The 13,695-nt window shown below is 42.2% G+C and overlaps 1 protein-coding gene across 14 annotated transcripts in view; it reads left to right on the top strand.

Annotated features, from left to right (window-relative positions):
- Positions 1–13,695, top strand: part of ADGRL3 (adhesion G protein-coupled receptor L3) — a 489,715-nt gene that overhangs the window by 112,430 nt on the left and 363,590 nt on the right. The window contains exon 1 of one of the 14 annotated variants that reach the window (XM_030948011.1): positions 698–3,126. The exons of the other annotated variants lie outside the window; for them this stretch is intronic. The gene's annotated coding sequence lies outside the window, so the exon portion shown is untranslated. Of the gene's footprint in view, positions 1–697; positions 3,127–13,695 lie in introns of those variants that run through there. 14 annotated transcript variants of the gene reach the window in all.

Here is a 13,695-nt window from a genome sequence, read left to right as displayed (position 1 = left end):
CTTGTTTTGGAAAAGTTTTCACATCCACGCTGTGTATCAGCAAAATTCAAGAGTGTGATGGTGGTTTCTGCCATCCCCTTGCTGTCCTCAAAAAAAAGTCAGCTGATTTCTCCAGCAGTCCCTGCTGACAGCTAGTATCTAAATGTGTGCTGAGCGCTTCTGAAACTCTGGTCCTTAGCTTTTTATATGATCTATAATTTTATACGCAGTGCAACTAAAGAAGAATATGTATGATTCATGCACACATACAGGAACAACACAGAGGGATCATTTTAATATAAATCCCAGTGCTGTTTGTTATGTTCTGAAATATTGCATAGAATAATTCAAATATTTATAGATGGCAGTTCAGCTTGTGCTTTGCTTGCAGCATTTGCCTTTTTTCATGTCTCAGTTGAACTGTTCTTCCTTCCTTCCTTTGCAATGTAAACATTGCCCGTGCCCAGCAATGCTGGTCCTTCTGCTTCTTCCTCTGGAAGCTCAAACGTGAAAAACACCCCTTGGATTCTGGATCAGGGCTGCATTTCTTTGTCACATGCTCCATTAGGAATGGAGGACTTTGCTTTCTGTAGAGTGGGTCCTTTTGGGGCTCCTAAGGCAGAGGAGTTTGTGTAACCATTCTGTGTATATAGAATAAGTTATGACTGTGCTAGATGTGAAATGATGATTAGAAGGGTATTAACATCTGCATTTTTGTGCCGACCACACACCGTGGCTTGGCCTGGCAGTCCCTCCCTGGGGGGTTCCTTCTAAGCAGCTTCTTTGCACTTGTGAAAAAAAAAGGTTTTTCTTCCTTACCAGGAAAGCCCCAAGGTGCCCCAGGAATCCCTTAGGTTAGAGATGTTCCTGGAAAGAAGGTTTGGTATAATTTCCCATACAGATTTGCGTCTGTCATCAGCACTGGAGGGTAATTAATCTGAATGTATGAAGTTGCCTGTTTAGGAAGTTGCACATTTTGCATGTTTCTCCTTTTGCTCGTGCTTTAATTCTTCACTGCCTGGCTGGGAGACAGAGAAGCAGTAAAGTGTCAACATTGAGAAGTGTGGTATGATATTAAAATGCTCCAGTTTCCATTGAACAGATGATGGTAAGAAGTTTCTTTAATGGGTTTGTTGAGAATTGTGCTTTCAAAGACTCTTTAAATTATTGCAGACTGTACTGCTGGGATATGTATGGGAAACAGCCATTTTAATCAGGAAGATACACTTGGAAATGAAAAGTCATTTTTTAAATGTAATTTCCTTTGTGAGTGTTTTACTGACCACTTGAATTTATTTACCATACAGACCTGGCGATAAAGTAGGTATTTATGGGTTGATTTTTAATTAGAAATAATGGCTGGTAGAGTTTAAGTGATTAATCATCTTATCCTTATAGGCTGTGGTAGTCCTAGTGAAAGACAGTTGTATTGGCAGTTTAGAGAGTGATCTAATGGTGTGTTTTGTCCTCAAACACCACCACCACCAACACAGTCACCTTTTGGCATGAAAGAGGAGAAAACAGACTCTCCTACTTCAGTGAACTTCACATGGGGATGACTGAAGAAATACGTGACAAAGCTGGGGTTGGCCTTCTGGGTGTCACTGACATCCAAATAAGAATAATTAAAAGAGTAATCCAGTGACGTGGCTTTGTTTCTCCATGCAAGTGGCGCTTGGAGGGAGTGGACCAGGGATGACAGATTTATGGAGAGAATGCTCATGACAGCAAGCTTGCTGCTGGGCAGATGCAAGTGAGTGTTGTTCCAGGAAGGATCAGGGATTTTCAATCAGCCTTTTCTTTCTTGGTAGAGAAGCATGGGGACAGAAATTACAAGAAACCCAACTTAACAGCTTTAATGGCCTCAGCAGAAAGAGGGTAAGAGTTTGGGGAGCGTAGCACAAGGAGAGTTTTGCATGTAATGCCAGTTAGCTTTATTGAATCATACATTTCCTTTTACCCTCTCTGCCTGAGGAGGTTTCTACTCCATATTTCAAAATGCAGCGTGTAAGAAACAAGAGCCAGCGTAGGGTGCAGTGTATATTTTAGCCTGGAAGAGAAGACATCCAGTGCATATAATTTTCTGGGAGGTAATGAAGTGTCATGGAAAGTGCATGAAATGAATGTGTTTTTATGTACTCATTTTAGAAATCAAGTTAGGATAATATTTGCCTTTTTGTTAAAGAGTCTTTGCAGAAGTCTGCATCCATATGGGAGCTGTGTGACTGCAGCTACCTGTTTTTCACACTGGAGTTATGCTAATTATCTTTGCCAGGATCAAGGCACTTTCTCCCTTTTCAGTATCCATAGGAACCCATTGGGGATGAAAAAGCCTGACATTTTGATTCCCAGCTTTTGTTTCCCTAATCAAAAATAAAGGTATAATGGACAAGAAGAAGCAATTTCATTTAGTCTTCTCATCACAGTAGGTTTTATTATTTGCTTGAATCTCACTGCATTTTATTAAATTATATTTCTGTTTGAGTTTGCAGCATCACTTTTCAAGGAGAGCCCACTGCAGCCCATTTTGTAATAATATGTGTTTTCTTAAAAGCTTAGTGTTCACTAACTAAGCTTGAAATTTCTCCCTGGCCTGCCTAATTTCTGAGTTTGGTGCAGAAACCAAATCACTGCCTGCCTGTTTGTTGCCCCCTGCCCCATCCTGCAGCTTGGAGCCTGTCCTTGCTAATGTAGGCAAAACAGAGGCAGGGCTACATCGCATTGCTGGCTGATTTTCTTAACAAAACAGGCTTTGCAAAAGCTGCTTAAATTCAATTTGCATTTGTAAAATAAAAACACAGCGCAGCGTGGTCCGCTGGGAGATTTTTCATGCTATGCAGGTATATTTTCAGAAGTGGTAATCAAATATTCTGGTGCCGTACACAAACGGTTTCTGGTTTAGCTGTGGTCCTTTTGTTTTGTTTAGGATGAAAGTGAATGACTGTTGTTGCTTTCCCATTGAAGAAATCCATTCACAGGACAACAGAAATGTAAGCAGCTCTGAAAGTGCTGTTTATAGACTTGAAAACCGGTGGAAAGGCAGTTTTGTCATCCTCTAAACCTTCACATGGTGGTCCATGTATATGGCCAAAGCCCCTTCATCTCTGAGGGAGTCCAGGCAACTGTGAGAGAGCTGCACCATCACTGGTGAGATGAAAAGACATTTACTTTGTATTTGTCATTTTACTGCCTGCTCCTCAGAGCAGACCTCTTTGTGAATAGCAGAAGTTCCAGGCATCAGGGGGAACATACAAAAGCTGGTGGGATAATTCAGTAGGCTTGTAAAAAAAGTCTCTTGGTCCTTACAGGACACAACTTGATGCCTGTGATGTTGGTAAGGTATTATATATTGAGGTATAAGTCATATTTATGCATTTATTTTTGTTCTATCTGAAGTTGTCTGTGTCTGCCTGTAATGTTTTTCTGCTGACTGTAGGCTGAGAGCTTTAATTTACCCTCACAGAAACCTTCTCAGGAAGAACTTGCTGGCACTTCTTTTCTGTAAAGGGGCTTTTTTTAAAGGAGACATCTTGCATGACCATTTGGACTAAGAGACCTCTCATTTCCAAATGTGCAGGGTTTCTCCTCTTTCTCCAGAGCACTCTGAACCCAGTGTGTAGGTGGCCACTGATTTGTATGGGGGTGAAGGGCAGGTTTTGGTGTCTCCTAGCTGCTCATGTGGCCACGCAGGAGTGAGTGGCCTCACAAGCCATTTTCTTTTTAAAGGTCTTTAAAAAAATCTGCGAGCAAGACTTAATTTATGTATTAGACAGAGACCCTATTTGATAGTTTACAGCCAGTGTGTATGAAGTAAGTATGGCTTTCATTAAAGAGGAGACCTGTATTTTAGCTCAGCTGAGGAATGGGGAAATGTGGGCCATAAAGACAATATTATAATAGAGTCTCCCTTTTTAATACCAAACTGTGTGCTGCACTTCTGAAAAGCCTGGATTTCTGGGGGCTGAGCTGATCAGAGCTCAGCATGCTTTTTTTTCCGCCTTGCCTTATAACCCTTTTTAACTTTTCAACTTGTCAAGTACATGGTGGTTTATGAAATTTTAAAGCTAACAGTATGCTGCGTGGGGATGTCAGCGATACGCTAGACTTTTGAGTGCATCCTGGGATGAATAAATCATGAAGTCACAGAAAGTTGCAATTAAAGAAGCCAAACCTGGATGCTTGAAATATTAGACCGGGGTTCATGTGACTTTAAACAATAATCATGGCTGGAAGAAGTCCACACTTGAATTGTAGATCAGCAATAAGAAGAAAGGTATCTGTGAAATATGTGTCTCTTCCAGGGCATCAGACTGATGGTTACTGACCTTAAGTGAAATTATTATTGAAGGAGTTGATTCCCTTCAGCTCAAACAGGTAGATATGATCCTACCTCAATGGAGATGGAAATTGCCTGGCCTGGTTTCCTCCTGATCCCGCTTCTTTATAAATTAAGATAATCCTTCGTTTGATGTTTACTTAGTCAGTGACCTTCCTGTATTTTGCAGAGTCTCTGTAAAGATGCTGCAGGTTATATTCATTTTTGCTAGAATCCGGTATGGCTTTAGCTGCTACACTGTGACTGTGGGTCAGGCAAGGGTTGCATTAACATTTCATCTCATCCCTGGCTCCTCAGTTGCTTTTGAGATATTTCTGATTTTCCACAGACTTGAGATGAGCAGCCGATGTGTCTCATGCTTGCATTGCTTCTTATTTTAGCTCATACCTTGAAAAAGTGTGGAAAAAAATTTATCATTATGGCTGTGTGTTTCAAGAGGGTCTCCGTGGGAATCGTTCATTGTCTGTCAGTGGGGACACCCGGTGAGTCACGTCTTTGACTCCACAACCATGAGTAATCTCCCTGACTTCAACAGGATTACCCAGGTGTTTAAAATAAAACTGTGTTGTAGAGGTCTATGGGATTACAGGACCAGAAAGATTGGTTGTGTGGCTAGTCACCGAGATTTTCTTTTATTTTCTCATTTTATGAGTTTGAAAAGTCAATAAAAAATAATGCAAAACACATGCATGATTAAGGCAGGGGCTTAGCTGCTGCTGTGCCGGGAAGTTCACAGTTAGGGTTTCTGGAGGAACTCTCTCATGGTTTTTCTTCCTTAACGTGTTTTCGCTACAAAAAGAAAAGTGTGTTATGTGTCCCCATATATGGACTGATAGCACCCCAGTTAAGGTCATTTTTAACTCAAAGCAAATCTGTTTGATCAATCTGAGTGGTTCAGGTGGATGCACCGCTTGGCCTTGGTTTCGTGTGGTTTTGTTTTTCTCTCCTCGGTTGTTTCTTGGTATCACCCTTACTGCTGTGGTTTCCAAATAGCTTCCAGCAGTGCACATCTGTACACGCTCTTTCATCTGCTCCCCAGGGAAAGACGGATGTGGAGTTGAGTGTTTTGGTTGTGAAGGTTTACATAACCATGCACATGCTTATGTGGGTAATGTGTATGTATGCGCTGTGCTGGAGAAGGGAAGTGCAAAATTACCCTTACACCCCAGGCCAAAGGTTTGTCCACCCTGAGCAGCTGCCAACAAACCCCTGCCCCCTCTGTGAGCAAACTTGACCCACTGCAAATTTACACACCCCCACCACTCTGACCTGGGTGAACTCATAAGGGCATTGAGGACCTTTTCTAAAATATATATAGAGCTGTACTGAAGCATTCTAAAAAATTTTTTGCAGGCTGAAGAAGGTTAAAAATCACCATGTGACCTGTGTGTATATAGAGTCCCAAATGTATTCATCCTGAAGTCCTCCCTCCTTCCAGGCTGTCCTCTGTTTCTGACTGCCTTGTGCTGCTGTGAATGTCCTGCCACCATCCCTCCCCTTCAGAGGCTAGCAGGGTCCATTTGTAAGAGTTTGTATGAGAAACATTAATATGGGGAAAATGTAGTTGGGAACAAAACCACTAAGTATATGGATTTTTATCCTAATTTCTGAAAATTGATTTTAGATTTTATTTTCCCTCCCGTGAAACATTTTTAAAAGTATAAGAATATCAACCTGCTAGCAGAACTTAGTTATTTCAGTGAAGATGGTAATTTTCTCATGGCTGGAAGCTTATGCAACTGCAAGATAATGTAGAGCTCACACATGTCTAATATTTGATTTAAAAAAGAAAAGCTGTGGAAAACCTATTGTTAAGATTTGAGGATGTTGGTGGCATGAGATGTATGTATGTCTTAAATGGACATCAGCTGGAAACAAAAAAGAAACATTTGGTTTTTTATTGGTTCCTATCAGCAGTGCAGTGGCAAACATAAAATCCATGGTAGGGATGTAGGAATAGTTCTGTTTCACACAAAGCGCATAAAGGACAGGGAGTAGAGGGCCTAGATTCTCTTCTTCCATGGTGTTTTACTTCCATTACTAGTGTGCCAGACCTGGTTTCACTGAGATGTTCCTTACAGTGAAATAATTTGAGCATGCAGTCATTCTGCCCCTGTCTCTCCCCCCAACCCCCCCGGCTCGTCAGTAATTGCATCCTGGTTCACATTAATTCGGCACGCTAATTGTTAGAGTTAAGAAATAAGAGGCTTGCCAAGATGCAGAAGAATTAAAGTGATTGCCCTTTTGTCTGCAGAAACAGTGGAAGCTAATAATTATTACTCTTATATTTTTGTTGTGAAAACTTCTCTCTCTCGCTCTCAGTTTCCCAGACCTGTGTTTTTCCTGTGACAAAAAGCGATCTGATTTGATGTACACAGGCAGTACTTGAGAATCCATCACTCACAGCCACAGCCTTCCCAGCCTACTGTATATTAATAAGCAGATGTGTCATCCTGCAGAATGCTCAATAATAGATCTTTTTAAAAACTGCTTTTCCTTGGTGTAGTTCAGGTACTCCAGAACTAGAATTTAAGCACTGCTTTCATTTTATATAGAGATATCAGGAGATACTCAGCTTAATGTAGAGTTGTATATTTGCATTTGCAGAACATTTTGTCTTCCTTTATTCTCTTTGCAGACACAAGGCTTGGAATGCCAAATAGCTCATCAAGATATACAGCGTGCAGAGAGAAAATAATTTTGATGTCTAACTGTATGTGGGTTGTTTTTTTTTTTTCCTTTCCCAAAATTACTTCCTTACATTGCTTTGGAGGGAGCCTGAGGAACTCTGAGGTACATAAAGCCAGTTTTCCTCTCCCTGGGATGCTTGCTCCCTGAGGATGCAGGGATGATGCCCTTGCTGAAGCAGCCCTTTGGTCTCCTGGGCTCACTCCTACGAACATCCCTGTGACTTTGCTTTGCGCTCCTGCAAACCCCTTGTCAAGTGGTTTCTTCTGCCCATGCTGGTCAGAACTCCGTGGATTTTGATGAAAGCCAGAAATCTCCCTGTTTTCTATTAAACTGGGCTGCTCCTGCCTTCTGCTGAAAATAAACAGGGCAGGAGGTGAGCCAGCTGGGAGAGAGCGAGGATATAAAACTGTGTTGGAGGAGAGCTGCTAGGAATGCCAACCAGCTCTCCTCAAGTTTTTCCCCTGGATTCTCAATGATTTTAAGGGAAATCAGGCTTTCTAGGACTCTTGCAAGACTGCAATGTAGAGATAGCAAGGAGCAAATTGAAGTAACACATAAGGCATGCTGACGACCACAAAGGTGCCATAAAACAAACAACAGGGCATGTTATTGTTATTATTCAAATATTATCCAGTTCCTGTAACATCTGGGAAGCCCAGACATGGATCAGAACCAGATGTGCTCTGTGCTTTACGGCTGCAGAGCAGAGAGGGACACCTGCCCCAGAGCCCCCTCGTTGTAAGGCAGCATAGATAGGGTGTAGGGATGCTGTGGGCCAAGGATCCACATCAGTGATCTGCATGTCAGCCTCAGCATGCCAGAAAGCAGAGTCTATTTAAAAATCCACCAAATAAATGCAAGTGGAGATGCATGTGTTGATTTTAGTGAAACTCAAAAGGCCAGGAGTGGTTTTTTTTGACCCTCTAAAAACAGATGTTGGGTCTATCTTTGGCATTGCAGCAAGGGGAGGGGTTTAGAGAAGGACCAGAGAGAGTTTTCCAGCAATGAGTGTCTCTTCTCTGCATGCCAACATAAGAGAAAACATGTTTGGTTTTCAAATATGAAAGTTCAGGGGAAAAGGTGCCATAGCAGAGTAGAAGTACATCTTGGTAGGAGTAGAGGTGATGTTCAAGTTGGAGGTAAGCCATGAAAAAAACCTGGAGCTAAAAGCACAGCGTTTATTCTGGATGTGTGAAACAGAGGTAACCGCAAAAGAAAAACATGGAAGTGGGATGTGGTCAGAGCAACAAGGTGCAGAAAGGATCTTCATGGCAGCGTTTTGAAAGAAAACAAATGTGTCAGGATGATTTTCTGCAAGGCCACAGGAGAGGATGTTGCAGTAACCAAAATGTGAGTGCTTGGAAAGGAAGGGATAAAACATTCTGTGGAGTTGTGAGCTCCATAACAAGCCCCTTCTTGGGTACAGCAAGGAAAATGTGTGTATGTAAAGCACAGCCTTAGGAATCCAGGTGCACCCTGGCTTTTGGTGAGCCTAGATAACCTGCTGGGACCATGCTCAAAGCAGAATTACAGCAGAGTGTAAGCAGGACCACAGTGAGGAGGCCAGCAGTGTCCCTGCGGAGTAGAAGGGGGAAGATAAAATGGGAGCAGGAAGAAAATGTCATCTCGGCTGCTTCTTACATACTGATAAATGTTTTTGTACTAAAACCTTCCTGGAAGGAGGGAGAGCTGCATGGCCTGGCTTCCCAGCACAGAGCAGCATCACTTGGAGCTGCAGGGAGCCTGGTTTTATGAGTTGGGTTACGGCACTCAAGCTGATTTCAACAGGAGACTTCATGTGCAGTGTGTCATAGTTCCTGTTCTGTTTAATCCTGTTGTTTTCATTTTCAGGTAAACATTAGCTTTTAATTTTTTTTTTACTTGCTTCTGCTAATTAGTCACCCATCCACTTTCAAGTTGTGTCCAACAGCTGAATTTTACCTGGCTTTCCCTAGGCAGCAGTTTGATTGGCACCTCTTCTTCTGTCCAGCTGCCAGTGTCCACAAATCATAAAGAAATCCAATTTATCTTTCTACCCTTCTTTCAGATATGATTGAAAAGAGCCCCTGGATTCAGAGGCACAAGAGAGGGAGTGAAGGTAATTAAAAGAGACCCAAAAAAGAGTGGTTGCATTGCTCTTGCTTCCTTAGGAAACACTCAAAAAAAGCAGCACTCCAAAATCTGGGGGAGCTAGAGAAAAAGTGCTTTTTATTTTAAACAAATGTCACTGTTGCTGTGGGATGGGCTGTTTTTTGTGGGTTTTCTTTTGGGATGCTTGTTTTTTTTCCTCCTCCCAATTTGATATAAATCTGGTGAAAAGTCTGCTGAACGAACCTTCAAGGCCATGAATTTGCCTATGCAATGTCATTATATTTGTAATTTGATGGATTTTGAAGCCAAGGAAGTGCTGCCTGTCTTCTGCCAGTCAAAGGACGTTCACTTGCAGTTGTGAGGGAGGCGTGCAAAGCACCTGGTTCGGTGCAGAGCTTCGGCGGTGGAAAGACTCCTTAAAAATTCCTAATTGATTCTAAAAATTAGGCCATTATGTAAATGTTTGTAATTCTGGGCTGCTACGAGAAGCTTCATTAGTAGTAATACAAGAGCAGGAATTAATTTTACTTATGTGTAATGAAGAGCGGATGGGACCTGAGGAAAGGCTGCAGAGAGAAGGAGGGAAAGGGATGTGCGTTCCCCCTTTAGCAGCTCTGTTCATGAAGTGCCATTGCACAGGGATTAGCTTCCTGTTTGTTTTTATTTTATGGAGGGGGGAAATCTGTGAATATATGGCATGAGATTACAATTTTATTGTCTGCCATGAGTCCCTCGCAAGGGTAGGACAATGTGGAAGTACGCAGCCAGTGTTGCATTACAGGGATGCATTTGGGGTCTCTGTCTCTGCCAGTAATGACCAATTAATGACCACTGAGATAAGCAAATGAGAAGTCAGGGCTACTTAGAGCTTTAACTCATTATTTCCTGACCACCCATGGGCAAAAAGGCTAATATTAAATATTAGTATTGTTTTATTTAATGAGTATTTCAGAGGAGCATGGGATGGGATTCACTTCTGGCAGGGGGGCTGCCTGGACGTTTTGCTTCCAGCCTGTGTCATACCTTTATGAAATCACATAGCTGGAAGAAAATCCCAGATCTGTGTGATGGCTGGAAGAAGTTTGTTCAGTTGCTGCTCAGCTGGGATAGGCTTGTAGGATTTCCAGGAGGACTTGGCGCAAGCTTTGATGTTGATGCACTTTAGGTCAATGGAAGTGAAATTTCAGGCGTACTTGTGCCAAATTTGCTGTGCAAAATGAGCCACAGAACATCATGTATGTATTCTCGCGGAGTGGAGTTCACCACTGTTAACCTCCAGGGGTTTTGCTGGGCCAAAGCAGTGAAAAAAACAAAGAAATAGACAAGGTGGTGACAAAAGAGGTGTACTTTCATGTCTGTTGGACATCAGATTTTTAAATCAATAGTGAAATAAGAAATGCTCATTTATTTCAATAATTAAGGTTAGAAGCAGGGACTTGAGGTAAAATCTTGGCTCCACTTGAAGGCGGGGGTGCTGCATCATTTATGTGTCAATAAGACATATTTTGTACTCCCTGCATTGAGTTTTATTGGTTTCACTGGGCACCTGGTCTTGTCTCAAAGCTGGATGTTTAATGACTGGTACTAATAAAAGTTTTTGACAATCAGGATGGCAGAGAAGGCTTGGAATGAGCAAAGGAGGCAGAGAAACCTCAAAAGAGTGAAGACAACTGGGTGGGATTGGAGAGGCAATGCCATTAGCAGTGAGGGCAGAAGGGTGAAGAACTCCACTAAAATCAGTGTCCAATAGTAAGAAATGTCCCAACCAACACTTGTGGGTGGGACCTTCAGCAGCAAAAACACAAGTGAGGGGGAATATGCAGTACCTGAGAATGCTCTTCTGGCTGGACTCTACAGAAATTGCCTATTTCCTGACCTGCTGCTGATGTACTTCTGTTGACAGCAATGGTTGCTGCCAGTGGGAGCCTTCAGCATCCTCAAGCAGAATGTGTCCTTTGCTTTGAGGAAAAAAAAAAAAAGGAAGAAAATCCTGCTTTTATTGCTTCATCCTGCACAGCGTCACACAATGTGACAGTGTGATCCCTCCAGGTTTTATAATAATGGGCTCCCTTTGCCAGGGCTTAGGGGGAGAGTGGTGTTATTAATGAGCTCTTCTGTGTGGCTGCTGGGCAGAGGGTTAGGAAAGAATAGGGGAATGTCCTTTTGTATTGCTCAGACATCAAATACGAATGGTTTGTAATAACAGAAAGAGACAGACAGGGGAGCCCTTGTAAATACATTTAGAAGAGGCTGTGGAGGTGGTGCAGATGCAGGTTTATATCTGTGGCTTTGGGAGGGAAGGACAATCAGGTGTTTCCATGCATGCCCCTCACTGCTGCTTTTATTCCTGCATCCTGGGAGCCTTGTTGGGTTTCCAAGCACCCCTCGAACACACACAGCACATAAGTCCTCAAAAAACCAAAGAAAATGACAGTGACCAAGAAGTTGCTTTGCTTTGGTGTCACAGCTTCAGGGAAACAGTGGGGAAGTTTCACTACTCATCAGTGCTGAATTTGGGCTCCCAGCCCTGCCTTGTTAGTCGGGAATGAGGCATTATGGCTCTCAGCTGTGGAATCAGCTGTGCCTGGGGAGGAGGTATTTAGCTCTTCTCCTCTCAGGTGCTTCCCATCTTGGGTGCTGGAGGGGAGCCTGTTCTGCAGCAGCTTGTTGGAGTGCTGCTGCTTGGTCACAGCGAGAGGAGGCTGCTGGAGGTGATGGTGAGTGTGTTAAGGGTTTAGTGATTGATAATTCTTACCAGTAAAAAGATGAATGGTTTTTTTTAGGGCTGGTTTTGTGAGGTTTTTGAGGGTTTCTTGATCAACAGTAGTGGAATTTAGGTCAAATTAAGTTGATGTGTTTGCAGTAAGGCAGTGAGTCCTTGACCACTGGCTGCATCTCTTGAGTGGTGTGCAGTGGTTCTCTCTGATCCTCTCCACTCCTGCATGCTGTTACTGCTCCTCCTTTTGCCTAAAACACAGATAATGCCTTACACAGTGTTTGTCTCAGATATTCAATCCAAAATGAGGCCATGCTCAAACTTAAAATGTTTTTAAATGTGAATTAATAGCTCTTAAAAGGAGTGTTCCTGGTGGTGGCAACGTTTTTCAGCCAGAAGTGAAAAGGAGAAGTGAAAGATGAAGACTGTGTTATTTGAAGCCTCATATTATTGCACTTTGAAAGGGTTTATGGTGTTCTGGCTGCTCAGGGAAAAGCAGAGGCAGGACATGAACAGGCTGCGGGGAGCTCTGTGTGTCTCCGAAGCCCTGCCTTCATTATTATGCAGTGCAAGTGGCTGCTGGCACAAGAACAAATTCCACTGTAAATTATGTGTGATGTACATGAGAAGCTCATTAATTCTCTAACACTGGATTTAGATGGTTTCATTTGTAAAGGGTGTCATTTTAAACACTGCTCAAACATATTTCCTCCTATCTGCTGACTCAGAGTGTGTGCTGAGAGATGATAAACAATAAAGTGTGTATGTGTTCATAAATACATGCACACAGACACACATTAGAAAATGGAATCAATTAGAAGGTATGCTTTGTGTTTAGCAGTGCTGCCTGTGATACACAGATTGGTTGCCTATTTTATAGTTTTGTCTGCCTCAGTGCTTGTGTATTGTGGACCTTGCAGGGATTTTTTTTTTTTTGCATGTATTGGTGCAGAGGTAAGTCCTTTTAATTTTGATTTTTAGTATTAAGCTTATATTCTAATGCTTATTCTGTGCTGCTGCAGCCCTCATTTTTAAGGGCTTCCCCTTCCTGGACAAGCCTCTGCCCTGGCTTCAGGAGCAGCAAGACTCAGCATGAATGAGCAGTACAGTTCTGTAGCATAAGCAATAAGCAGAGTGTCTTTTTTTTTTAATGTATACTCCTGTTTTTTCTCAGCTCTACTATAACTCAGAAGTTTGGCAAAAATAGTTATCAGGAGGAAAAAAAGAAAAATCCCTCAGTGGAAATACTTTTTTACTGGGGGCTCTACCTCTTGCTTCAGGACAGACATACTTGATGGGCACACCAGAAGTGTCTGTGGCTGTAGCTCACATGTTGAGGCAATGTAGTCCATAGTTTCATTTAATGTTGCTTTTGCATTAAGCAGCATGACCCTTCTGCATTAGCTGAAAGAATTATATGCTCATTTTCAGCTTGTACTTATTGTTTTAATCCAGCATCTGGAGCTATGTGTTCTCTGATATAGGGCTGATGTCGCAATTTGGATGATGGTGTAAGTGTTTTATCATACATTCGTGTGCTGTTCGGGTTTAAGTTGCAGCTTATAATTATTTTAAATGGGCAGTTGCTCTTTAGAAAATCTTAGGCTTGACGCAAACAATAAGTGCAGGACAAGCTGCCAGACTCACCTTTGAAGTCTCTCTGGCCTAAGGAAACTGTTCCTTGACATCTCATTACTTTCCTTCTCTTATTAGAAACAAATGTGGATTTCCTACACGTAGATTAAATATGGCCTGAATTAAGAAAGCTGAGTTAGGCAGCAGCAAAAGAGGAGAAATTATGCCATGCTCCGCTGCGGTTTTGTTTATCAGGACATAAGTCTGAATTTATTATTTTTTATGACTTGTAAGTTAGTGCAAGGAA

Source organism: Camarhynchus parvulus, chromosome 4, assembly GCF_901933205.1.
Source record: "Camarhynchus parvulus chromosome 4, STF_HiC, whole genome shotgun sequence".
NCBI lineage: Eukaryota > Metazoa > Chordata > Aves > Passeriformes > Thraupidae > Camarhynchus > Camarhynchus parvulus.
This window is presented reverse-complemented; position numbering and strand designations above follow the sequence as displayed.